Source organism: Lissotriton helveticus, chromosome 1_1 (assembly GCF_964261635.1).
Source record: "Lissotriton helveticus chromosome 1_1, aLisHel1.1, whole genome shotgun sequence".
NCBI lineage: Eukaryota > Metazoa > Chordata > Amphibia > Caudata > Salamandridae > Lissotriton > Lissotriton helveticus.
In genome coordinates, this window is record NC_136057.1 from 1,369,709,800 (window position 1) to 1,369,736,985 (window position 27,186).

The 27,186-nt window shown below is 44.8% G+C and overlaps 1 protein-coding gene across 1 annotated transcript in view; it reads left to right on the forward strand.

Annotated features, from left to right (window-relative positions):
- The first annotated feature begins 680 nt into the window (after nt 1-680).
- KCNJ4 (potassium inwardly rectifying channel subfamily J member 4) overlaps nt 681-27,186 on the forward strand; it is a 763,549-nt gene continuing 737,043 nt past the window's right edge. Inside the window, exon 1 of the mRNA XM_078683727.1 lies at nt 681-716. The gene's annotated coding sequence lies outside the window, so the exon portion shown is untranslated. The remainder of the gene's footprint in view (nt 717-27,186) is intronic.

Here is a 27,186-nt window from a genome sequence, read left to right on the forward strand (position 1 = left end):
CAAGTTTCAATTGTTCCATGTTCGTCCTCCATGCTCTCTTTGTTTATTTTAATTTAAACCATGCTTGTTTTAACTGCTGATACTGTATCAATTTTCTAAACTAATAAATTGTGTAGTATAAGAAGTACATTAAGTCTTCAAAATCATTTAGACCTTTTGGTATTATTGCACCAAGAATTTTTGTCCCATTTCTCTTGGCGTAATTGAAGTTTTTGGTCTCCACGTCTGGGGAAAGGTAAAGCCTCATCTAGTACTTCATAGCACATCTAAGTAGATCAATGGCCTGACTGCATAAAATAATGCAATTGGTTACCTTTCGTTCATACATTTGCTTTATGTTCAAGCCATTGTCATTTAACCTGCCTTGTGATTTGGCCAACCCTATAGCCCACATGAACTTCGTTTTGTGCAAATGATGTATTTGCTCTTGCATGTAAAATAACGTATGAATTTAATTTTGTTACCAGTATGCGGATAGTAAATTGCATTTGCTTTGCTGATACATTGTTTCTGTTTGCACAGTGCAAACAGTGAAATGTGCAGTTTGACTAGTGTAGATTGTATGATTGTTTCACTGACATCCAGACAGATTTTAATACTTTGTCTCTCCAGATCAGCGTCCCTTGGTGTACCAATTATGGTGGATTTGGAAGCAATGTTCTGAACTTTTCATCTGTTAATATCAGTTTCAGACGTACGAGTACAGCCTTCTTAATGTAAGAACATTACCTTTTAATAATTGCTAATGAACGTAATTCCATTCTGGTCTTGTTCCTTTACTTTTTTCTTCAGCACTTATCTCTATTTCAGCCCTCTGTGGTGCCTCTAATAACCAGTTGTTCTAATATTCCCTCAAATAAAATAATTGCATTAATAATTTTAGCACTATCAGATTGATGTATTGGAGAAAAAATATTGAAACTTGAAACGTAGACGTTGGATGTATGGTAGCCCTTTCAACTTCCTGGGTCCGAACTAGGCATGCAAATATGAGTTCACTTATACATAAAAAGCCTTGTCAATATCAATAATTGTGGCTTATAACTATAAGTGCCTTTTCGGTCATTGGTGAGTTTAAACACTCAATAACTGTTCATATGTGCAGTCTGTCACTTATCTTTGCACTCATGCATCCAATTATCCACCTACGACTCACTGTTGGATTCACATTTTTACCAATCCACAATAACACACACATGCAAACTTAACAATCAATCCAAGATAATTAAAAAAGAAAAGCAGAAAAACGAAAAAATGCCATTGCATAAATGCGGTGCGCATATTCTTCTGATAAAAAAATATGTAAAACAAATTAAACAGAGCAGTGGGCAACCATCTTAGAATGATATTGTGAATAGTGTATCATTGTTTTAAAGTCCAAGCAGGGTGCCACCTTTAGAAGCAACATGTTAGCCCTCTTGGAATGCTAAAACGAAAATACACTAAGCGTTAAACTATTCCTAGTTGGCTGCCCAATAGATGTCATGAAGTGGCCATCTCGGGTTGTTATTATGCATAGTGTATCCAGATATTCAAACTCGCCTGGAGCCACTGTGTGTCACGCAATATTCGCTTCCTTCACATGGTCACTTGGTGAGGAACCAATATCACATGGTGTTCACATATTTAACTAGGAACTGCTATGAAGAGCTGGGTTGTAGCTTATTGTGTGGAAGCTCTGTGCAGCCGATATCTATTATGGTGCATGAACTTCAGCGGCAGCCTTAAAACTTCATTTTTTTCTTTTTTTGTGAGAAGGGGAGGTGGTGAGATTAAGTGTCCCATGCCTCTGCAAAGCCCCGCTCCCTCCTCACACAGTGAAAGGTTTTCTAAAGTTGGTGGTGTATTATTGTAGTACCGATCCGAGAAGTTCAATGTGTTGCATCTAAACGTGGTGGCCATCTTGTTCAGTAAACAATGATACACTATGGACAATACCATTCCAAGATGGCCTTCCATTTTAGAAGAAGTGGCAGCAGTGGATGCAGTACAATGCAGAGGAAATGAACAGCAAGTGAATGTCGCAGCACACTGTATCAGGATTTAGTGGGTGTGCCAAAAACATAAAGGAGTAGGAAAGAAATGAAAGCATACTTCTTAAAAGGAAGACATGGGGAACTAAATGACTAACCCACAAGCTCTGGGACTTAAGGGCAGTCAGTTCCATGTAGCTGTGAGCCTTTGATCAGGTAAAATACCGTCCTGAGAAGACAATGGAGCCAATTGCTTAAGTTGGCTGACCCATTGCCCCATGCTGGTGTGGGTGGAAACAGAATGCGAATTACATTGGACAAGACCAATGGATAAAGAGGACTCATCAAAGCTGCTCAATAGGTATCTGAATGTATTTTGTTTATTTCGAAAGACAGCTAATACTGCTAGGCTAGGTCTAAAAACGACTTCACTGCAGTTAAGTACTACACATAAAATACTAATAAATACATGGCTGGAGTTGAAAAAACAATATACAACAACGCTTAAGTCGGCATAGTAAGGATTATCAGAGTGCAAATCATTACCTTCTCGGTTTGTAAGGGTGGTAACCAATTCAAAAATCATTGCAAGTTATAGTAGTTATGAGATTTAATGAAAGAAAGTACCTTTCTCCAGCCATTAACACAGTATAACAAGAATTCACCTTTTATTACCTATTGACTTTAACATATGATTTTCATAATACTTTTTTGTTTTTCTTTCCCTTTGTAGTCCAGGGCTCACTTCCGCCATCTAGTTCTTATTGCCTCTGCCCCTTCCTTCCCTTCTTACTTTAACCTATTCTCTCAAGGCATCTAGGTACAGGACAGTTAGATAAAGGGGGGTCAGTTTAGGGACAACTACATTTGGCATCTTCCCCGTTTGGGCCTGGCAGAGCCCAGAAAGGGCAGGGATCAGAACCCCTGCTCATCCGTGCCCGTTACCAAATCATAAAGGCATGTATCAGTCTTCCCGGCACCTTACTCTAATTGATGTTTCTGGGGAGGTGTACATTGAAAGATCCTATCTGCCTACTCCTGTTAGAGTGACCGGAATGTACCCTTCTCCACAGTAATAGGCTTTACAGACCTACAGCTTACGTTTTAGGACCCCTCCTCAGTTGCCCTAACTCTGCTTCTGGGCTTGCTCTCAGACCTACTATTGTCGCTTTAGATCCCCTGATAGGTTGCCCTAACTACATGTTTGGGCTGGCCTCATAGAACTCTTCAGTAGTGTCTTTGTCGGCCCATCCATTGCCATGACTCTGCATGGGTTGGCCTCAAAGACGTGCTACTCCAGTGTTTAGGTCCTCTCCTGAGTAGGCCTATCACCACCCCTGGACAGGTCTCGCAGAGACATTCCGACTGCATGGGTACACCTTTGAGTTTCTCTTTTCAGCCTCTGTACCTCATTTAAGTCCATAACTCTGAAACATATTTGCTGTCAGTTTAACCTGAGCATATTAGCAAGAGCATAATCAGTGTCAAGATACAATGGGTAAACATCTTTAGCTAAAAAGAAGCATCATTTTACTAAAGGTTACAAACCATAATACCAAAATGTAATCCTAATTCCCACTTGCTCTTACCTACACATACTCTTCACCCTCTATTCCACACCTAAGACCACTTTCTACTTCTTTTCCTGCCATTCTAGCCAGACCTCCTTACCTGTGCTGACCTGATCTCACGCTCCACCAAATGTAATTTATTCGTCTTACTCTCTCTCCTACCTCTGCCTTTAAACACTTGAAGCCCCTTTGACCAGCTACACGACCCACCTATACCCTCTTCCACATACCCATTGACACTAAACACTTATCTCCAAAGTATCCCTTAACTCTTTCTGTGGATTAATAATTTAAAGATGGCATGATGCAAGAGTAAGGTAATTAGAGAGAAGTTTCGATTTTTTGAATTTTGAAGCTGAGATACACAAGATTCCCTTCAGTCAGTGTTGTATTTTAGTTTCTGTTTGCAGTAATAAAGTAAAATTTTCAGGAAGGTTGATAGTTACTATTAGGTTATAATTCTTCTCAAAGTAAATTAAGTTCACAATCATCTTTTCCCTGCAAGAGGGAGAAAGGGCTCTGGTAAGTTCTGCATCACTTTCCAGTCTTCACCAAGTGCATTCCTCCCTTATCCCCACTCCACTTACCTCCAAAAGAAAGAAAGAGCTTTTGCCAGAAACTCCACATCACCTCACAGGCTGATACAGCTTTGTTTTTTAGGTTGAGCCTGGACAGCGCATGCTCTGCTTTGTGAGGCATGCTGTATTCAGGTATGGACTTGAAGCTCCGCCCATCTTTTCAATTGGCTCCTGTTACTGGCTTTTCTAAATCGGTGCTTTTGATTCATGAATAGGCTTAGTAGTCCCTCCTTAGTACCGCCTTGTCTGCATTTGTAACCTCCCATAAAGACTGTACTTTTTACTTGTGTTGTTACACAATCTGTTTTATCTAAAGTCTGTGAGCACTATTTTCTTTAATGATTTTCCCCTATTCCAACCATAAAGTGCTTTCCTGTAATGCAGCACAGCACCTGCTTTTATATTTTTATTACTAATGGCGGCTGGTCTTCTTTAACTATAGCGGCCATGCTTCTTTTATTTTATTTGCCAGCGCAGTCCGTCAATCAGTATGCAGGTGTGCATCTATTATAAACATTATAGAAGCCTTGTTGTACACGCTACTTTATTTCGTCACCTTGGCGCCACCTCACCCAACTCTGATGGATTAGAGCAGGCTCCATCTTCTATTTCCCTACAAATGGGTTTTAGCCTTTGTCAAGTGGTGTCCGATTTCCAGTGAATCAGACACCAGTTGGCAGTCCCTCGATCGGATGAGCAGCAGCAGAAAAATGCGAAACCCAAACACGTCCAATAGCACGAGGTGTGCATAGCAGCGGGTTGTAGCTTTCAATAGCGCACCCGGTTCAATAGCTCCGGGACCCAAGTCTTCAAGGGGCCCTCGGATCAAATTATAGGCTAGTCATATTACCAAACTGAGAATGGGGGTCATTATCCTTGCCTGCGTGAGGGTCGAGGGCACCGTGACTACGCTGCTGACTAGCACATTGGGGTGTCCTGTACATCCAATGCCTCTGCGGCACAGTGAAAAAGAAATGCCCAAGGTAGCTGGCGCGAATGCAGTGGGTGGAAGCGCACCACTTGTCATGCCTCCTGGAGGCCCTAAGCTTTTCTAGAAAGCGACAGAATTGTTTTTTCAAGCGTGCAAGGGGGTCTACACGTCCTTGATGTTAGCAGCCAGAAGCTATTACCTCCTCGTCCATCTTCCTTGCCACAGTAATAACACATGAGTATTCTGCTCCCACAGAAACTCCAAGTAAAATTAGTTAGCTCGCTAGTCTCCCTATCCTTCCAACATGGCCCGCATCATCCTCTACCAATCCTATAAAAGAATAACATACACGAACCACGACCTTTTTTTTGTTTCTGTACTACTCTGAGTGCTGTTTCCTGTTCAGGTGAGTGGGGGCTGCGGTCCTGCTGTAGGGGACTCTTTGTGCCCCAGGAGGTCTTGGTATGGGAGGCATTCACTGGCGACCTCTACTGCCGTGCTCCTCGTGTCCTTCTCTAGCGGACTTCAGGAGTACACAGTATTTGTATTTCATGGTGGCTTGTTTGCCGCACTGTGTCTGCCGGGTCCTGCTCTAGCGGACTCGGAGGGGTTTTGGTGCATTCGATTGTTTTTTTTAACGGTCCGTTGCTCCCCCTATTGGTTGCCTTCATTCCCTGCGGGGACGCTGAGGTTCTTGGGGATGTATTCACCGGCATGCCTCGGCTGCTTGGTCCAGGAGCTATCAGTGTGATATACGTCCGCTTGGGGGCGTGGCTATGTGCCGGCATGGATTTTCAGTGTCGCGTGCCGTACCGGTCACCATATTTGTGCCTTTTTAAATTAATTTTTTATTGATTTATTTCAAGAGGCAATACAACCAAGCAGGGATTAACAAGCCAATGGCCCCCAAATTGCCGGACCGGATGTGTTGTTATGTCAGGTAGAAAACATTCTCTTGCAACCAACACAAAAAACAATTACAGAGGAGCAGCATACAAAAAAAAATCTAGTAATAATTACAGTACAGCAATATCTTAGTATGCAATCATAATATCATTACCGTTACGCACTCTTGAATATTTCTCGTAGTGGGAGTCATTCAGGCGGCGCCTTTTTCCTGGTTCTGGTGATACTAACATACTACCTATGTGTAGGTGTACCCATGTCATTCGCTGTCCATGGAGTGGGTTTGTAAATAACTTTTGAGTGGTTGCCAAGTATCGCAGGGGCTTGAAGTGACGTCTAGAAGTGTAGAAGTGGGGCATATATGTCACTCATAGTATCACAGTAAGTGAGGTCCTGAAGCCATGCCCCTACTGACGGCATTTACGTTCTACCCCAATATAATGAAACCTGGCGCTTAGCTATCAATAAGGCAATTGCTGAGAATCTTCTAATGCTTCTCTTTGGTGGCTTGACATATCCCAAAAGGGCCGTCAACGGATTGGGGGGTATAGTTTGTTCTACCATGATGGACAGATGCTGGAAAATATCCTCCCAGTATGTGTTCACAGGTGCACAGTACCATGCAAGGTGTGAAAAATTTGCCTCGGGAGTACCACATCTCAGACACGTGTTTGATACAGTTGGATTCATTTTGGATAATAGTTTGGAAGTAATGTAAACTCTATGAAAATATTTAAAATTTAACAATTTATATCTATAGTTACTAGAGACGTAACGCATCTGGGAACAACAGTAATACAATATGTCATCGGTAATAGTGATAACTAAATCCGGCTCCCAGAATGTGCGCGCTTTAGTGTCCACAGGTGGGCGAAGGGAGAGCAACAAGTGATAAATGCGCAATAATAAATTAGCAATGTCGAGCAATGTTATAATAAGTGTGAGTGGGGGAAAGTCATCCGGTTCAGTCGAGGCTTCTGGTAAAGTCTTCAGTAAGGGGCCACGAATTCTATGGAGTAAAAAATTATCCATGTGTGTCGCGGCACCACGTGAGGCTGGTTCAGCAGTCAAATATGGCCTGGAGTTGCAAAACAATTTGCCCAGTTTTAAAAGTCTATGTGTATGTAGTGTTTTTTTAGTGAGTGCTTCCATGGTAAGGGGTATCCACGGGTTATCTGCTAGTGGTAAATGTGGAGAGTTTAGGGATTTATATTGTAGATACCACCGCAATTTAGTCCATGCCCAACATGTCGTGGGGACTGTTTGAATTTCTGCAGGACAACGTAGAAAGCCTAGGGGCAATAACGTATATCTGCGATCTGTCGAGTTTGAGATATTGAAGCTGGGCATATGGGTGAAACCAGTAATATGTAAAGTGGACTTGAGCTACCAGGTAGTATAAATAGAACTCAGGAACCCCAAATCCCCCGTTCAAATGGCATGGCCAATGTGGCCCAGTTCACTCGTGGTTGCTTACCTGCCCAGACTAGTCACATCAGAAGCGACCGGAGTATATTAAAAAAGTCAAAGGTAGAGGAATGGGGATATTTAAAAAAAGGTATAAAAATGGTGTTTATACCACCATTTTTATGATAGCGACCCTACCCGCGATAGGAAGCGGAAGTTTCGTCCATTTATTGATTTGTGTCTTGAGACAGTCAACTGCGGGCCATAATTTAAACAAATGACCTCGGGGGCACTACAATGTAAATAGATGCCCAGATACTTAGGAGGATCAGTGCACCATCTCAAGGAAAATTCAAGGTCTCCCGGAATGGTGGCCGGGGGCAATGGGAATATTTCGGACTTGGTCCAGTTGATGACCAGGTCTGAGTGCACTCCACAGTGGACCACCTCCCGCAAAAGAGGGGGCAGATTATCAGCAGGTTTGCGCACAAATAGCATCACGTCATCAACGTAAAATGGTGCGATGAGTGGGCCTGTATGTAACTGCAATCCACGGTGTAAATGCCGTTCCTGAATGTGGCGAGCAAGCGGGTCCATAGCTATTATAAATAGCAGGGGTGAAAGTGGACACCTCTGCCTAGTGAAGGTTAAGCGTCGTAGACCTTCTGGAATAAATCCGGCCTGAAAGGGGCATAGGGTGGTGTCAACTAGTAATGCCAGCCGAGTGGCAAGTATTTTAGCGAGGATTTTTTAGTTGTGCTTTGTAGTGATAATGGCCTATAGGACTGACATATGTGGGGGTTTTGTCTGGTTTGAGTAGTAGTGTGACAATAGCTTCACGCATTGTTGGTGAGAGTGATCAGCTCTGCAGGGCCTCATCATAGACCTCCAAGATGTGGCGAGAAAGTTCGTGTTGATAGGCTTTTTTAAAAATCACCAGATAGCCCGTCAGACCACGGGGCACGGCTGCTAGTTAGATCTTTTATTGCCTTTTGATTTCCTCTGTATCTGTCGGGAGGCTAAAAAATCCCGCTGTCCCTCTTCAAGCCAGACCATAGCTATCTCTTGTAAATAGTCATTCAGGGGCTGACCACGGGGTGGGCACCGCTTTTGGTATAGTTTCGTATAACAATCAGGAAAAGCTGTGGTAATGTCCATTCCCTTCATTAGTGAGTCCCCTGGTCAGTGTCCAGTTGAGTCACGAATGCCAACTGGTACTGTGGTCTAAGGAGGTGTGCAAGCGTTCTGCCGGGTCTTTCCCCCTCCCCGTATACTCGGGCTCTGGCATATTTTCCCATATATTTGACCCCCCCGGCCAGCTGCGTCAGTAAATTCAGCCATTAGCTGGGTGCAATCCCGGAGTGCTGTCAAGGACGGGGTACTTTGCATGGCCATGTCAATATCTTTTAGTTTGCACTCTATTTTTTTTAATTCATCTCGAATTGAGCTTAACACACCAACATGCTTTGAAATGCAGACACTTCGGATAAAGACCTTAAAGGCATCCCAAAGCACAAGTTGCAACTCAACGGTGCCCTCATTCAATTAAAAGAATTCTGTATTAGAGTCCCCCACTTCACTGCAAAATACTGAACCCAGTAAAGCATTGGCCGGAAACTTCCATAAGGGACGCTGCTTGGGGACCAAGAAGAATACCACGTCCAATAATACCGGAGAATGATCGGAAATGGTGCGGGGTAAATATTCAACTTTCTGTACATCTAAGGGAAGCTTTGGTGTGAGATACCAACGGTCGATTCTGGACCAAGTGCCACGTGGGACAGAGTAAAAGGAATAGTTTCGGGACTCAAGGTAGTTAATGCACCAATGGTCTGCCAAGAAAACTGCCTGCAGATGAGTGAGAAGGTCTTTAGTAGATTGTGGTTTTGTGACACGTCCAGGTCCGGTAGTGTCAGTGGCGGGGTCCAGTGTAAGATTGAAATCTCCACCCATTAATATGGTGTCAGAGTTTAATTGGTCAATGTGCAAAGCTATTGTGGAAAAACATTGTATGCGTCAATGTTTGCAGCATATATGTTAACTAGAAGCACCGGCACAGCCCCAAGAGATCCCTGAACCAAGAGAAATCTGCCCTCTAGGTCCGTCACCACTGATATAGTCTGGAAGGGAAGAGAGTGGTGTATTAAAATGCACAACCCACGGGAGTAGGTACTGTACCAGGAAAAAAAACTGTTTTGCCCTCATGACGCCTTGAACCCATGGGTTGGAAGCGGCGCGTAGTGTCTCCTGTAGGAATACAATCTGAATGTAGTGTCTCGCCTAGTAAGCCATCACCTGTCTACCCTTTTTTGTGCACAAGAGACCTCTTACATTCCAGGATAAACATCTACGGCGCAAGTAAGTAGTGTGTAACTCCCTAGCACTCATCGATCCACCAATAATCTGTGGGATACATCTGGTAAGATTGGATCGCACCTTGTCATGCTGTACAGAATAGTATGCTCCTTATAACTTAAACAACTAATGGTAACCAAACTAAAAGAGCAACCCAGTTCAACCACCCCCATCGGATACACAAATAAGCTGCATCCGGTGAATCCCAAGTAGGTAACAAAGAACACAAGGAAGGGGAGGGGGAGGGAAATAGTGCAGGAAATTATCCTGAGGGGAATAGCAACGCTCCGGCGGAGCCATAACATATCCGGATAGTCACTGGTGAAGATATGTCCGCTCAGCTCGGCAACTTGATTCGAGTCTAGGCTCATGCTGCTAGATATAGAGGTGGTATGGCGATACCAGTTTTAACACTTAAACGTGTACTGAAAGTGTCAGAATAGTTAAGCCATACAATATACCCTCAATTTGTCAATGCAGCTAATGTCTCAGAGATGCGGCACTTCATCTTGATCCGAATGACATTAAGCTTCAGGATTGAGTCACCCTTTTTTTTCTTATCGCTGCGTCATCTGCTGTTGGTTTTTCCAGAATTTGACAGCTGCTTCTGGCATGTCAAAAATGTGTGATTTATTCCCAACCTGTACACAGAGTCTAGCCGGATATAGCATAGCACATGGAATGTTTGCTTTCTGAAGCGAGCATTTCAAGTCAGTGTACTTACGGCAGGCTTCCTGTACTAAGGGCTTAAAGTGAGGAAACAGTGAAATGTTTGAGCCCTGATAGGAGAGCGAACCTCGCTCTCTGGGCAGCCAGAGCGCAGTATCATGGTCATTGTAATTGAGGAGTTTAGCGATAATAATCCTAGGGGTTGCCCCAGGTGGTGGAGGGGTACCCAGCGATCGATGTGCTCGCTCAACAGGGAACGTGGCAGAGAAGGATTCTCTCCCAAATAAGTCCACCAGGATAGACTCAATAAATCTGGACATGGGTCCCGTGTTAGTCAATTCGGCAATTCCAGCTATGCGCAGGTTATGTCTGCGCGAGCGCGCTTCTAAATCTTCGGCTTTCATTGCAAGTTGTTTAAGTAGGCCTTCTGTCCTATCCAATCTTTTCTGGAGAGGATGAGCATCCTCCAGTTCAGAAATCCGATGTTCTGTTTTGTCAATCCGGGTGTCCTGTGCCTCTAAGTGGCCATTGATATAGTCGAGGCGGCTAGTGAGAGTGTCCAAGTGGGCGTCGATTGATTGAAACCCCGCGCTAAGTTCGGCCTTAATGGCTGCCGCACTCTCAAGCTGGCTCTGTTCTGGATTGGTGGCACCATCAGTCTCCTCTCGCCTGGGGGTCTTCCCACCCTCAAAGTTCAATTGCCGTTGCTTAGGGTCAGTGTGGCCCATTGTGTAGTCCCAGTGGTGAGATAGAGACTCAGGAGGAGTATCTGCCTTGGGATCACCAGTATGCGTTGTGTGCAGTTGACCGCATCAGGATGCAGTCTATAGGTCTAAATGGCTCCAGCACTGCAGGTAGGAGCAGAGTTTGTGCAGAGGTCGTGCTTACTTGTGGCAAATTTCGTCGGCGCAGTGTGAGTCATAGGCAAGCACCAAGCAAGCAGACATACACCCGGTGGATCAACTGTGCACAGGTGAAAGCAGCGTTAATGAGCATGTATATTTAGGGCAGGGGCTCCGGAACTTTCGAGGCAGGTGGCCACGCCCCCCACCATATTTGTGCTTTGCGGTGACGTACACGCTTTGGACGTGCCTGGGGCCGTCCTGAAGCTTTATGGAGGTTGTCAAGGGCAACAAGGACGTACTTGACGTCCTGGCTTGCCGTAGTGCTTTATCCTGTCAGTTGTATTATGGATGTGATGGATGAAGGTGCTGCTTTGGATTCGTCCCACGCTGTGGTGACTTTTGGTCCTGCTGAGACTTAGCCATCTTTGGTTGTGATGCAGCAAATTGTCCAGGCTGCTGTTGCTGCGGCTTTTCAAGATAGGGAGTTTATTCCTCCTTCAAAGAAACCTTGGTGTGATCCTGGTCTCCCCCATGACTCTGATGGTGAGGAGGATGTTGAGCCTAAAGGTCTTTTTGTGCAGGTGTCTGATCTAAAAGACGTCCTTCAGCATATTTGCTCTATCCTGTTGATCCCGGATTCTGGTGTTGATGTGGAAGATACGGATTTCTTTTTCCAATATCAGAAAAAGAAGCCTGAGTCGTTGCCTCTTCACTCCTCTATTTTGAAGGTGTTGGATTCTGTGTGGAAAGATGTTGAAAGGAATAGTTTTCCCCTGTTTCTAGCCAAAAGGGACCCATCGCATGACTTTGCGATTCAGTTTCCGGCCTCGGTGAAGGTTGATTCTTTGATGGCTGGTATGTCTTCTCAGGGCACTATTAGTTTGGAGGATGCTTCTCCTGCAGACCCTGTGTATAAGAAGGTTGATGCGATTGTGAAGCGTACTTTTACTGGCTCCGATTTTTCTATTAGGGCTGGTACTTATTCCTCTTATGCCATTCAATCATTATTAAGGGACTTCCTGTAGTTAGCTGCGTTGTTGGACCAGGGCGAGGATGTTTCTCCCTCTCTTGCTCTGATGGAGCAACAGGTCTGGCTCTTTTCTGACTTTTCGTTTGATTCCTTGTGGGCGGCAGCCTCTACGCTGGGTCTTCTATTGCGGCTCATCGCCAATTGTGGTTACGCTCCTGAAAGGCTGATGCGTCTCGAAGGGGCTTGCTCATAAAGATTCCTTTTTCTGGAGTTAAAATCTTTGGTGCTCCCTTGGAGGAGATAGTCAAAAAGTCTGTAGAAGATCGTAAACGTTTGGCCCTGGAAAGATCGGCACATTCCCGATTTTTTGGGGCACGTAGAGCCTTTGGTCCGGCTCGTCAAGGGAGGGTTTCTCAGCCTTTTTGTGGAAAGGGCGTGGCTTAGGTACTCCTTACTCTGACAAGTCCTGGTTCCCTGCCGCTTCTTCCACTTCTTCTGCCCCCTTGAACTCCTGACTGTGTGGCTCCAGGCGTGGGGCCAGTGGGTGATCGCCTGTCTCTCTTTGTCGACAGCTGGATGGGAACTGTTTCAGATCAATGGGTCCTTCAGGTGGTGTCGGAAGGTTTTCGCATTGGGTTTATCATGATGCCCCCAGACAATTTTCGGGTCACTCCCTGTCCCAGAGATGAGTAAAAGAAAGAGGCACTCCTGGCAGGGGTGTGTTGTCTCCTGGCCAAGGGCGCTGTGGTTCCGGTGCCCTCGGAGCAGAGAGGGCTAGGGGTGTTCTCTATTTTCTTTCTGGTGGAGAAAAATACAGGTGACCTCAGGCCTGTGTTGGATCTGAATTCATTGAATTGGTTCATTCCTCTGGTGAAGTTCAAGATGGTGTCCCTACCGGTGATCCTTCCTTTGATCAATCAAGGGATTTTCTGGCTTCCCTCGACCTGCAGGATGTGTATCTCCATGTCCCTGTCCCTCTGGAGTCGCAGAGGTTTCTACGCTTCTGTGTTTTGAGCCTTCACTATCAGTTCAAGATTTTGCCCTTTGGCCTGTTTTCCTCCCCGTGTCTTTACTAAAGTTCTGGCCCCCGACTGGGCTTTTACATGGGAGGGGTATTAAGGTTTTTCCTTACCTGGATGATTTATTGCTTTCTCCTTCTTCTTTATCTAAGGCGGAGCCTCATGTCCAGGAGGTTTTCCAGGTGCTGGAAGGACATGGATTTCTGGAGAATCAGAGGAAGTCTTGCCTGGTTCCTACTCAAGATCTGACATACATTGGGGCTCGTTTCATATTTCTGTTGGGTATGGTGTTTCTGCCTCATGCCCAGAAGATGACTCTGATGTCGGAGATTCAGTCCCTGTTGTCCAAGACTTGTCGTCCTGTGAGGAGGCTTTGGCTAAGGGTGCAGGGTCTGATGTCCTCCTCCTTGTTGATGGTTCTATGAGCTCGTCTCCATATCCTTTGGTGAACCATATTTTGTCCCATTTGTGCCCCTGTGGTCAGGATTTCAATCAAGGGGTTTCTGTGTCAGCCCAGGTGAGGGTGGATCTGAGTTGGTGGTTGGACGGGGTCCATCTCTCCAGGGGTCGTCCTTTTCTGATTGTTCCGTCTCAGGTGGGTACTACAGATGCCAGTCTGGGGGGCTACCATGAATGACTCTTCGGTGCAGGGCAAGTGGTCCGGGACTCTGATGCCTTGTTCTTCCAAATACAGAGGGCTGAAGGTCGTTGTCTCTGACCCCGGTGATGTTCCGGAGGTTGCAGAGGATATTTGGGTATCCGGTGGGGGACTTGTTTGTGTCCCCAGACAATGCCTTGGCATCTGTTGTTTCTGCGCGATTATGTCTTGCCATGAGGCTTGGATGTGGTCCTTCAGGTGGCCGCTGGGTCTGTTGTATGCCTTTTCCTCAATTTCCCTGATTCCGGCAGTTTTGCTGAAAATCAGGTGGGAGGGGGCTTTGCTGCTTCTGGTGATACCGGGTTGGCGTCGCTGCCTGAGGTTTCTTCTGTTGTTGGAGTTGGCGGTGCGTCCAGGTTGGGCATTCCTGTTCCATCATTATCCGTTGATGGATCCTCCAGTTCCCCTTCTGATGTTCATGTCCATGGGTCTTCAGGCTTGACTCTTGAAAGGTGTTCTCTGTTCCAGAGTGGTTGTTCCCTAGAGGTTGCGAGTCTTATTCAACAGTCCAGGCGCCCTTCTACTTTGAAGCCTATGCTAGGCATTGGGACAATATTTCAGGTTGGTGTCTGCGCAATGGTTGGTCTATTGCTGAGTTGGATCCTGCTCGTGTTCTGGATTTTTTTGAAGGAGGGTTTTGATTTGAGCTTGGTCCTTTATACCCTCCAGGCACAGTGGGCGGCTATTCGAGCTTTTCATGGTTCCCTATTTGTGGCAGTTGAGCCTCTGGTGGCTCGCCTTTTCAAGTCTCTGGCTTTTCAACGCCCTTGTCCTGTGTTGTCTCCGCCTCCGTGGGATCCTCTGTTGGTATTGAATGCGTTACAGGGGGTTCCCTTTGAGCCTCTGGACTCTGTTGACTTGATGTTTTTAACCTTTAAAGTGTTTTTTGGATGGCTATTCCCTCTGCCAGACGTATTGGTGAGTTGGGGGCTTTCTTGAGGTCGGCTCCATTTTTGAGGATTCTGGAGAATAGGTGGTCTTACAGGCCAACTTTTTTCCCTAAGTTGGATTCTTTCTTCCATAGGTCGGCGGAAGTTGTCCTCCCTGTTTTCTTTCCGGGTCCTTGTTCTGGTAAGGAGTCTCTGTTAAATCTTTTGGATGTGAAGTGTGCCTTGTTTTATTTGTCCCGCACGGCTTCTAATTGTAAGGTGGCCAATTTGTTTGTCACTTTCGGTGTTGCGCATCAGGGCTTGAAGCAGTTCCTTTCTACTCTAAGCCGGTGGATTAAGGAGGCTATTCTGTCAGCTCATGATGTTCAATCGTTGGTTCCGTCGCACCTGATTCTTGGGCGTTCTACTCGTTACGTGGCTGTTTCTTGGGCCGCTTGGGTGTTTCAATGGAGGATATTTGCCGGTCGGCCACTTGGTCCTTTCCTCATACCTTCATGACGCATTAATGGCTTGAGGTTGGGGGTGTTCTTCCTTTGCCTCTTCGGTTCTGGACTCTGTGAATTCTTGAGTTCTATTCTGTGTGAATTGTGTTTTCATTAAACATTTGTTTCGGCTTTCACTGTGTGAGCTGTGTTCCTTGTCCATGAAGCTAATGTTGCTTTGGTATCTGCTGATGTGTTATTACTGTTGTGAGGAAGATGGACGAGGAGGTAATGCCCCGGTTACTTACCGGTAATCTTCATTACTCCAAGTCCTAGTCTTCCTCGCCACAGTACAGTTTCCCTTCCCTCCCTGCCCTTGTGGTTGCTTAATGGCTATGGCTTTGTGCACAGGTCGTGGTTTGTGTATGTTATCCTTTTATAGGATTGGTGGAGGACGATGGGGGCCATGTTGGAGGGATAGGGAGAGTAGTAAGCTAACTAATTTTACTTGGAGTGTCTGTTGGAGCAGAATGCTCATGTGTTATTACTGTGGCGACGAAGACTAGGACTCGGAGTAATGAAGATTACCTGTAAGTAACCGGGGCATTAATAAGGTACACCGTACATATGTGCTCAGTTACAACAGAGGTCAAGTATTGAAAGGGCAAGGGCCTTGGCACGTGGGTTAAATCACTGGGAGAAACCCTGAAAGGAAGACCAAGTTGAAGCCCATAGTGGACCAGACCTTGTGTTAGTGCCTGGAAGAAAATTCGGTTGCTTAAGTTGTCAGTTAATAGTGAAAAATCCATGGTCTGTCTCATGAGACCAGTGTGTGAATATGTGTGAAAGAACTGACCTGTCTTTCCCTGAAATGGATTCAACGAATGACTCTCACTCGTCGCCTTACCGAGCCCTCAAGTTTCCCAGTTCCATGTTAAATTACCTTGTGTGTTTTCATTTTTTATTTATTTGCAGTTTAATATAGCGTGCATTTCGTTAAAGGTCATTAGCTTTACATGAGCAGCAGATTACATCACAATAAGTCTGTTTTTATTGAAAGCACAGGGACAATAACTTATTTCATTTGCCCAGAATCAGAGAAGGCAAGCTAACGCTGGGGCTAGGTTCCACGGTGCTAAAGTCGGTAGCTATGGCAGTTATTTATTATTTATTTATTTATTTATTTAGACTTATAAGGCGCACAGCTACCCGCAATGGGTTTCTCGGTGCCAAAGGATAGACTAAAGAAGAATGAACTACCAAGCATCCATCAATGAAGCTACTGAAGAAGACTGTACAAATTACTGCTGAAAGAGCCAAGTTTTTAATCCCTTACGGAGGCGAAGAAGATTTGTCTCCAACTTCAGGGTCACTGTCAGGGCATTCCAAGATTTAGTGCCTAGGTGAGAAAAGGGCAATACAAAAGGGGATGATGGACGGAGCGTTTGAACAAATCAAACACTCACCCCCAGTCAACTGATCTGGGTTTAATCCATCACCATTCTTTAGTTCACTCAGCCACCCCAGTTCAGACATGGCTATATGCAAATCAGTCTGACCCTGTGCCTTATGGGAACAGTCCAGCCCGAACTGCCAAGCCATGTCTTCCCTAGACCGGAAACAAGCATCCTGGGACCGGTTTCGGATTCATAATCCTCATCAGCCAGGCTATCTTGAATCCAGTGGCCAAGTGAACAAGGGACTCGCGTCTGAGTATACCCTGCCACACTTAGGGCGAACAAAGCAATACAAAAGGGGATGATGGACGGAGCGTTTGAACAAATCAAACACTCACCCCCAGTCAACTGATCTGGGTTTAATCCACTTCAGGGTCACTGTCAGGGCATTCCAAGATTTAGTGCCTAGGTGAGAAAAGGAGCGGCCGCCCATCTTCACTAACCTAAATCTAGGGACGATAAAATCGCCTTTTCCTAAGGATCTCAGACTGCGACTGGGCTTATACGCATGAATGAGATTCTGTAGGTACCTCGGGGCAGAGCCCTGTTTTATCTTAAAGATATAACATAAGGCCTTAAATTTAATTCTACTCGCTATTCTCAGCCAATGCAGATCACGAAGGGCTTGAGAGGCAGATGTTCTCCGAGGAACATTGCGTAACAGCCGTGCGGCCGCATTTTGGACGACCTGAAGTTTACTCACAGTTGTTAAATCGGCACCAAGATAAAGGACATTCCCGTAGTCCAGGCGAGATATTACCAAAGCCTGGACCACAGTCCTCTGTGTAGAGGCGGGAAGCATCCATAAGATTTTTTGCAGCCATCTTAAGGTGGCAAAACAAATAGAAGCCACCTTGACGGCCTGTTGCCGCAATGTGAGCTTTTCGTCAATGAGGAATCCGAGATTGCGAACCTGAGCAACTGGTTGAGGGGTAGGACCCATGCTCTCGGGCCAATGTTGAGAGCCCCATAGATTTTTGCCCTTGCCCAGGATCACAACCTCGGTCTTATCCCCATTTAACTTGAGGAAATTCTCCTGCATCCACTCTGCCACTCGAGTCAGACCCTGTTTAAGAGCCGAGATGTTATTACCTTCTCTGTTAGAGAGGGAGAAGATGATTTGTGTGTCATCGGCGTAAGAGAATAAAGTCAAACCGGCTTCCTCCACAATAGTGGCCAGGGGTCTAACATAGATGTTAAATAGTAATGGACTAAGAATAGACCCCTGGGGAACGCCGTACGCCGATGCACATATTTTCGAGGATGCTTTGGCTGAAAAAACCTGGAAGGTACGATCACATAAAAAAGAGGCTATCCAAGCCAGAGCTGAACCCCCAACTCCCAGAGATTTGAGAGATGTGAGAAGAATGGAATGGGACACGGTATCGAACGCCGCACTTAAGTCCAGAAGGATAAGTGCAGATGTATCCCCGCGATCGATACCGTGCCGTAAATTCTCTGTAACTCCCAAAAGTGTGGTCTCTGTAGAATGGCGAGCTCTGAAACCGGATTGCGATGGGTGCAAAAAGCCCGAACTCTCTACCAAGAGAGTCAGCTGTGAATTAATGTGCCTTTCCAAGATTTTAGAAAAGATAGACAGCAACGAGATAGGCCTAAAGTTGGATAAATTGGAGACATCCGCTCCAGCCTTTTTTTGCAGAGGGATAACCATCGCATGCTTCCACTTCTGTGGAACACAGGATTCTATCAGCGAGAGATTGAGGAGCTTCATCACCACACGACGAGGGTTCAAATCAAGTTGTTTAAAGATTTTAGCCGGCAAAGGGTCATGGAGGGAACCGGAGTTGATGCTCGCGAGGCAGTGTGCAAAAGAAACATCATCAAAAAGCGGCCACTCAGTAAGTTTGACTGTTAGGGGAGACTGACTGTTTTGAACAGGCACAGGCATAGATGATAATTCTTTGCTTAAAGGTAGAAGACTCAAAGAGTCATAAATACCTTCGACCTTGGTGACAAAAAAGTCAGCAATAGAGTTACATTGTGCCTCATTCAGAACAGGAGGGGCGGGAGTAGAGTCTGCACCTGTCAGTTTTCTTACTACAGAGAAAAGTGTGCGGGGACAAATCTGAGCGTGTGTTACAGTATTGGCAATATAAGTAGCTCTAGCTATTTTACATTGTTTATGATAATCTCTAAGAGCCACCCTATATGTCACCTTACGAGAGGGAGAGTAGGAACGCCTCCATTGCCTCTCAAGTACCTTGCATTGGGATTTTATAGTTTTTAAATTCTCTGAAAACCATGCCGCTGGATGACGGTGGGGCAGAGAATGTATGGACGCAAGGGGAACAAATTTGTCAACAGCAGTAGTCAACCATTTGGAGACTGCCGCCTCCAACACCAAAAGAGATGAATTAACATTCGGTGAGGTATCAGACAGATACAAGTTATGTCAACACATCACATCTCCCCATTTGCATTTCACGCTTTTAGTCACGTTTGTGCCATTATAACTAAAAGTAACTGATTGCCATGGGAAACAAGCATTTGAAATGCAATAGGTCTCTCATTTACGAGAGTTTGAGCTCTTAGCATTGTAAATGATAATGCCTTTTAGTTATGTTTTAAAAACAACACATAAATGAAAGGCATTGTCATTTACAATGCCAATAGCTCAACCTCGTGTAAATGCAAGACCTATTGCATTGCAAATGCTTGTTATATACTCTTTTTGGTCTAAGTAACCAAATTTTTTTCTATTCAAAAGTTGTAGGTAAGAATTCTTCACCTCACTCTCTGCCTCTTAACTGTGGTTGGAGCCGTCTGTGGTAGCCAGGCTGCCCTTTATCGGCCGGACCCACCCCCACTCTCTCCGAGGGGCACAATATTTTTAAAAAAAAATCCTCATCAGTATTTCACTCACCCTCCGCTTGGTCAAGCCAAAGAAGTAGCCTGTGGAAACTGAAATACCCCCCCGAAAAATACCTCCGTTCACACCAATCACGCAAATCAAGCAAACCAGACCCTCCTTATACGAGTTATTTTCATCCTCATTCCAACCTTATAGCTATCCCCTCGCTCACGCTTTTATCTATGTATCCATCCATCTGTCTTCTCTTAACCTTTCCATTCACCCCCATCCAACAATAATTTCTTCATCCCTCCATGCATCTATAGATTCATGTATTCTTCCATCCATTCTTTCAACTCATACTTTCACGCTTCTGTTCACCCTTTCACCTATGGATCGTTTCACTATTTCATACATTCTTTCATTCTTCCATCTTTTCATCCATTTACCCTTCCATCCATTAATTCCTCCACTGTTCTACCCTACTTTTCACATTTTTTCAGTTTCCTTCCTATCATCCTCTCTTCCACTTCTTTCTTCTGCCTTTCTGTTTACCTGCCCTTTTCTCTTATTCTTTTTTAATGCCTCTTTTTGTTGGGTTTAAGACATGTAGCAGCAACAAAATAAATAGAACAGTGCTGCAAAGTACCCACATGCACCCACTTCAGTAACTAACCTTTGCATGTGAATAAATCTGATCCGTCAACCCCGAGTTGTCGTATTTGACCGTACAGTCTTCCCAGACCCCTTGGTGTTTCTCTGGGCACATTTTCTCTCATTCTAACTTTTTTTTCTCCATTTTTCTCTAATACTTACCCTTTCTATTAATCCCATTCGCTGTTTTGTTTCCCTATTTTAATTTTTCTCTTTTTCTATCATTCTGCATGTCTGTACATGGTCCACAACCCTCTTTCATCGTATTCCACAGTGTTATTTACGAGCTTTTGTCTGCAGACCTGCAGACAGAAGAGACATATACACAAGTAATTAACATTTAAGTGGGGGACAATTTATCGTCCCAGGGCAAACCCACGGTTTTTTTAAATTCAAATTTTTATTCAATTTTGACAGAAATACATAACCACAATTCATGCAGTTTTCAACCATAACATAGCTCTGAACCAGTTATGGATAGTTACAGATATATACAGGGTGCATCCCCATGTCGCTACAGAGCTGGTCATGGTTACTATGTCTCAATGTGAATCCCAATAAACATAAACCCAACATCCAAAATAACCAAACCCTCCGGAAACAGTAGCATTGTGCTGTCTCAGATAACAATACAGATCCTTAGTTGGCAGTCACGCCTTTTTCAAATGTCTCAGGAAGGCCTTTGTGTGCTGGTGCCACCTTATACATAACAAGCATTGGCATAGCCAATAGGTCTCGCCTTTGGGACATATAAGTATTTAGCCATGCAGCACATTATCCTGGGTGCTACAGCATCTACTGATACATCGTGTGAAAATGCAACATGCATTATACTATGCCTAGAGAGTTTACATCCATGTGCCTAAGAGATCTGTATATTAAAGTTCCCTCTCAGGTAGGGTGACCAGGCATCCCGGATTTGCCCGGACAGTCCCTGTTTTTCACAAGCTGCCCGGGCAAATTTCAAGAAATTAAGCTAATGTCCCGGTTTTTGAGAGAGGGGCACCTGAAAACGCTGGGAGGTATCTTTTTAGGTTTTCAAGTTTTGCAAAGCAGGGATAGTTAGCTGCTGTTATAAGAAGTCAAATTTAATTAACAGGCATGCTACTGGCTTTAAAAATAGCATTTTATGTACGTTATTACTGCCTCTTCTGTAATTCTCTGCTAAGGAGCACTGTCACTCTGTGCGCTGTGTGGAAGTAAAATCGTAGTCCTTCTTCTATTTTTGGGAAATGTCCTGTTTTTGTTGCTCTAAAATTCTGGTAACCCTACGCTCAGGCGTCAGATAAACTGTCATGTGGCGTGCAACATAAAATTAAAATAAAAAGCTACACATTTCTTTTTAATATGGCTTATGGACATTACTATTTGTCTAGTGGAACTATTTTATAGGGGTTCATATTGCACTCCTGGCACTTCTAAACACTGTAAATGATTGATGTTACCATTGCCCTTTTTAACGTTCCTCAATCTACTGACCTTGGGGGGATAAAAGGGTGAGCCTGTGTTGTCATGATTTTAATGGGTGATATTATCACAAAGGATAGGTATGCCGAGCTTTTCAATATAGCTCATACACATATTCTGAAAAGGCTTGTGAACTGCTGAGCCACAAGAACAGGTGCGAGCCCCCAGCCCGACTACTAGGACCACTACTGGGAAGAGTGACCGCGGCCATGGTTTAGTGGCAAATATTCCGGCTATGGGGCACAAGAGCACCAGATGACTCCTTGACGTCAAGTATGCAGTGATTCAGTCATGGCCTTTTCATAAAACAAATGCATGCATTCTGGTAGTTGTAGTCTTGAAACCCATCAATAAGAGAACAGATGTCCCAAGGTGCTGGGATATACAACTTTTTGTAAAAGGAAATCCGACGAGAGATACTCCAGGCCATTTGTTCGGTGGGGTCCTTTGGTAACTTCCGGTTGGAGGGGCAGAGTATTTTTGCACCGCATTAAACCTGGAGGCAGTTGTACATAAAGTCGAGGGCACAGGGTCATTGAACATGCAACTTCATGAGGGACTGTCGAATGGAGCGACACCATGGCAACAACATCCAGAAAAGGGACCAGGTGCCAGGAGCCTCCATAAAACAAACATACGAGCGAACACATTAAGAGACCATCCATCAACCGAACAATAATCAATAATGCAGAGGGGCAGGAGCTCCTCTTCATTCCACAGGCCAGTGGGGCTAACACTCGCTGCAGCACCACAGCTCCTGTGCGTGCCCCCCATATACAGAGATGAGTTAATGCCAATCGTTTTTCTTATGTGGTTTTGCAAAAGCTTGTGGGAGATGGGTTTGAAGTGTTTTTTTTTTACAACGTGCTTTCTTTATCAACATAGCAAAGTCTCACTAAACAAATAAAAAGAACACGTTTGGTAAAAAAAAGCCCTAAAGTACAAAACTCCATAAACACAGAAAAGCCCTGCTAAACAAATAAAGCACATTGTAAATAAAACTCTTCGAACACATCTCCCACAAGCTTTAGCAAGATAATATAAGAAAAACTGAACCTTCCTAAAACACTGGTGCTCTGCAACAAAAACAAGCGCAGCCACGCGGCAGAGAAAGTGAAAGCGACCCTAGGAAACATGATACAGAACAGATGGCATCCTGGGCCACTGCTCGCTCCCGCAAAGCTGCAGGCCGCCACACACAGGAGTTTTGTGAAAAGTCTAAAGTGATTGCAAGAGGCCCTCTCCTAGTGCAGCACATGCGTGGTGTGCTAGGCTCGGCTCGACCTAAAACAAAACATCAAGTGTCACAGAATTGCCACCCATTCAAGGAGACCGCTTGTCCGATTTGGCCTCCACTATTTGCAAATATGTATTCTAAGTCCCAGCTTCCAGTGTCTGGATTAAGTGTGGAGAGTAGGTCAAGCTCAGCATACATCCTTTTTTTCACATCCCTCAGCCAGTTATCAAAATGTGTTACAGCTGGACCCTTCAAGGCCATTGCTATACAGTGTTTTGCCAGGATAAGTGTTTAGTGTTGACCGACCCAACAGTCAAAGCATAGGCTCTTTAGGTATCGGCTTGCCGGTTATATCAGTCTAGTGTTGAACCACTGCATCCTAAAACTGTGACAACCCAGCACATCATCAAACCATGTGGGGCAAGTCAGCTTTAGTCATAGCGCAGTGTGGGCATTCAGTCGACGCACTCTGGGACATATGCCGTAAGCATTGTGGGGTCAGGTATGTGTGGCGTATGTAATTAAAATGGGTTTATTTTATTCTCGCATTTTTGGAAACTGTCTTAACACTACCCAGAAAATGCAGCCATTTATCATCAGTCAAGTCTAGTTGCAAGTCATCCACCCACCATCGCTTCAGCTGACCCATCAGTATGTCCCTTCCCTGCATTCGGGCTGCATATAATAAGATTATAACTTTATGGTTGTGCATGTGTGTGAGCAGAACCCGCAACCACGTGGAAGCCACTGGTTCTTGGTGTGTGGTGCCCCTTATCTGAACTAATTGTGCCTGTAGAGCATTATATAACAGGACGTTGTCAGAGCCTATATCAAAGCCTACCTCAGTTCCTTGAAGGGAGTTAACATGCCATCTCTGTGCAGGTTACCCCGACTGAAGATTCCCACATTCCTCCAAGGTCTAGTGTCATGATGTTGTGTGAGCGGTAATTACTGTGTAGGACCGGCAGCTGCGGTCTGGTGCATAAGGGGTTGGCCTGGCTTTTGGCTGAACATGTGTATCGCAGCACCATTTCACCACTATCATAAGTATTGTCCCGGGGTGGTGGATCTATCATTGTTCATGAGCCACTGTAATATTTCAGTATCGCATTGGCTCGCATGAACATCCTCTCATTCCCGGCTATGTTAATCAAAAAGCCAATGCATCAGCTACTTGAGCTGGTCCACCGCATAGTACATTTCATAGTACGGGCACCCAGTACCCCCTCCTGCCGAAGGTGCATATATTTTTGAGATAGCCACTCTATCGCCCACGGCAACAAGCAGCTTTTGCACTTCACGAAAAAAGAGACTGTCTAAGCACCACAGTGAGAGCCACAAAAAAATACATAGGAGGATCAGCATTTTAGAGATGGGCACTAGGCACATGGGGTACAGAGGTAGGGAGCACCATAAAGGGGTTCAGTGCTGTATTGCCACAATTGCTCTGGCCAGAGTGCCTTCCGCAAGATAATTTATGTTATGATAGATATTGACTCCCAGGTATTTGAAACTGTCAAAGCGCCATTGCATTCCTACCGCCATCCCCAAATTGTTCTGCGCATCTGGCAATCTCACCAGGAAGTACAGACACAATTTCTCCAAAGAATGAGAATGCCTGAGACCCTCCCGAACTCTTCCAAGTGATTCGTTTGTAGTGCCAAATTATTGGGATCATTGTGGAGATATACCAACACATCTTCCGCATATAGGGAGATCACATGCCATCTATTAGCCACTCTTAGGCCCCAGGAGGGGCCCGAGCTCATAGTAAGCATGCCAAGGGCTCCATCGCCAATGCAAAGACCAGTGGCAAGAGTGAGTAGCCCTGTCTGGAGCCCCTTTCAATCAGGAAGCAGTCCGAAATCCCCCTGCCCGTACGTACACTTGCCTATGGTCTAAGGCGTAGCTTTAGGAGGTGTTTGGGGTGTGACACCCCCCAGATAAATGCATTCTTGTCCTGGAGTTGTGTGTGGGAGCCATATGTCAGGTCTCCTATGCCTTTGTTAGTTTTTCTCTTCATTCCCTATTTAACTAAAAGGTTTGAACGTGTTATTTTTTTTAAAGAGGAACTTAGACAGAGGCCCACCTAATACAAATCAGTATTTAACCTGTTCCTCATGGGAAAAGTGTATCTCAAGCCTTTGCCATCACATCTCTTCACCCTTCGGCATACTGTTTTTTAGTCTGGCAAATTGCAAATCATACCTCCGGAATCTTTCTGACTAAGCTACTCCCCTGCCTGTGACTTTATATATATCAGGCGCACACATCCTAGGAACAGCAGGCCTATCCCCATCCTGTGAAGCACCAAGAGACATACCCTGCTTAAACTGCTGGAGTGGGGGGTTCCATACGCCATTGCGTCAAGCTATACCTATCTGAGAGGTTAGATTGATTGTTTTCGTGATAGGACAACTGACTCCCATACCCTCCAAAAATCTCTGTCACCCGACCTAGGGGAGTCAACATGATCAATGGCATACCACAAGGTGACAGAGATAACATACAATCTAGTGATTTAAAGTGGTCATTCGTAGTTCGATCCATCCATTTTCACAACCACTGCCATCACCACCTGTGTAACAGGCTTCGATATGCCAGTCCCTGTGTTCTTATCTAATGCCCTCGGCCTCTCCTCCTCACACTCTCCTACACTCATCCTCCCAGTACGAATCTCAAATGTATTCCCTCCCTTATGAACCTCCATTCATGCTTGCCTGGGTCTGTCAAGGAATTCGACCTTCCTCTCATCCTAACACCCTTTTCTCTCTGCCTATCCTCCTTATTCCTGTAATCCTTACCCACCTAACTTCTATCCCATTCAGTCTTCTACTCATCCCTCAAGAACAATCCCAGGGTATTCACCGCTCCTTTCCGTCCCAAAACAAGTAAAAGTCGCTATGCAGCCTCCCTAAGCATACTGTTCAACTGGGCAACAGAGCACCGCCTCTGCTGGTTCACTGTCTAGAGCTACAACATGAGCTGCATTATGCGCAGCAAATGGAACTGCAAGAAATACAACATGAGCAAATCGAGGTTTCAAAAGCAAAAACGTCTGCTCATTATTCTCCCACCACAGAACTGCATCAATTTTAATTGTACAAAGTATCATTTGATATTGCTACAGTCATGGCTAGGAAGTGCCCCATGCATAATGCCATTATTGTAGTACATTTCTCCTATTTGATAAGAGTTTAAACCACATCAAGACACAACCAACCACAATCTTTAAACGTACTCAAGGCCAACATCAACCACCTGTTATGCATGCTTATTAATGCGAGAGCCTAATAAAAAACTGAAATTATATATCTGACCTGTCATCCCACCTTATTTATCAACCACCCCCAAACAGCACTGCTTTCACGCATTTCCATCTGAAATTCCTGCTGCTGTCACAATGGATCACAAAAACGTGTGTATACTAGGGACCTTCAATATCTGGTTCGACTAACCAACACTACGACTGACCTCCTTTCTCCTCTCCAGCATTGTAAAACTTGGCTTCCACGAATTTGTCACCAGTCCAACTCACACACTTGGCCACATCCCTTGTCACCGGACACAGTCTTGTTTGAGCAATCATCACATTGTTAATTTATTGCTGAACATCCCCTTGGGAACCAATCATTCTGTAGGGTCTAACTGCAAGTGAGTGGAAGAAATTTGCTGTAAATTAATTCAAAGAACACCTCTATTTGCCTGGACACTGGCTCGGATAGCAAACATGCCAGCCCTCCTGATTCCGGTGGGAGACTACCGATCTCAAGGCTTGTCTCCCGCCTCCCGATTCAGAGTTTTGTAAAACTGCCACAAATAAAATGTTGATGCCTGTCAGGCACGCTCCAGTCTCCCCCTCCAAAAATTACATAAGGCATCAAAGGTTAACCTTTTGTCCTTAATTATTGAAGAGGGAGATTAGAGCATGTGACAGACTTCAACATTTTATTTTTGGTAGTTTTACATAGTGAAAACAAAAAAAGAGCTTAGGACTCTTTTTTTGTTTGTGCTATGTTATTAAACTGCCAAAAATGAAAAGCTGATTGTCTGTCACAATACATACCAATAGACCCGATTAAGGAAGATTGCCTCTGTTTCACTATAAGTCAGTTGGAAAAATGCATTCTCCCGACTATTTGTTTGCCTGCTTTAAAATGTTAGCAAGAATGGAATAAGTCTAGTGGTGCTACAACTAGGGGTGCAGGAACTGCTGCAGCCGTCCCATAACAATTGTAGAGTTTAGATGGAGAATGAACAATGAAGGGGGCACTTCAATATTTCTTCTTCTGGTAGCATTTGTTATGTTTTCAAATATAGGTTGTCACATATTCCCCACACCTTTATTGAGGTGACGTTACTGGC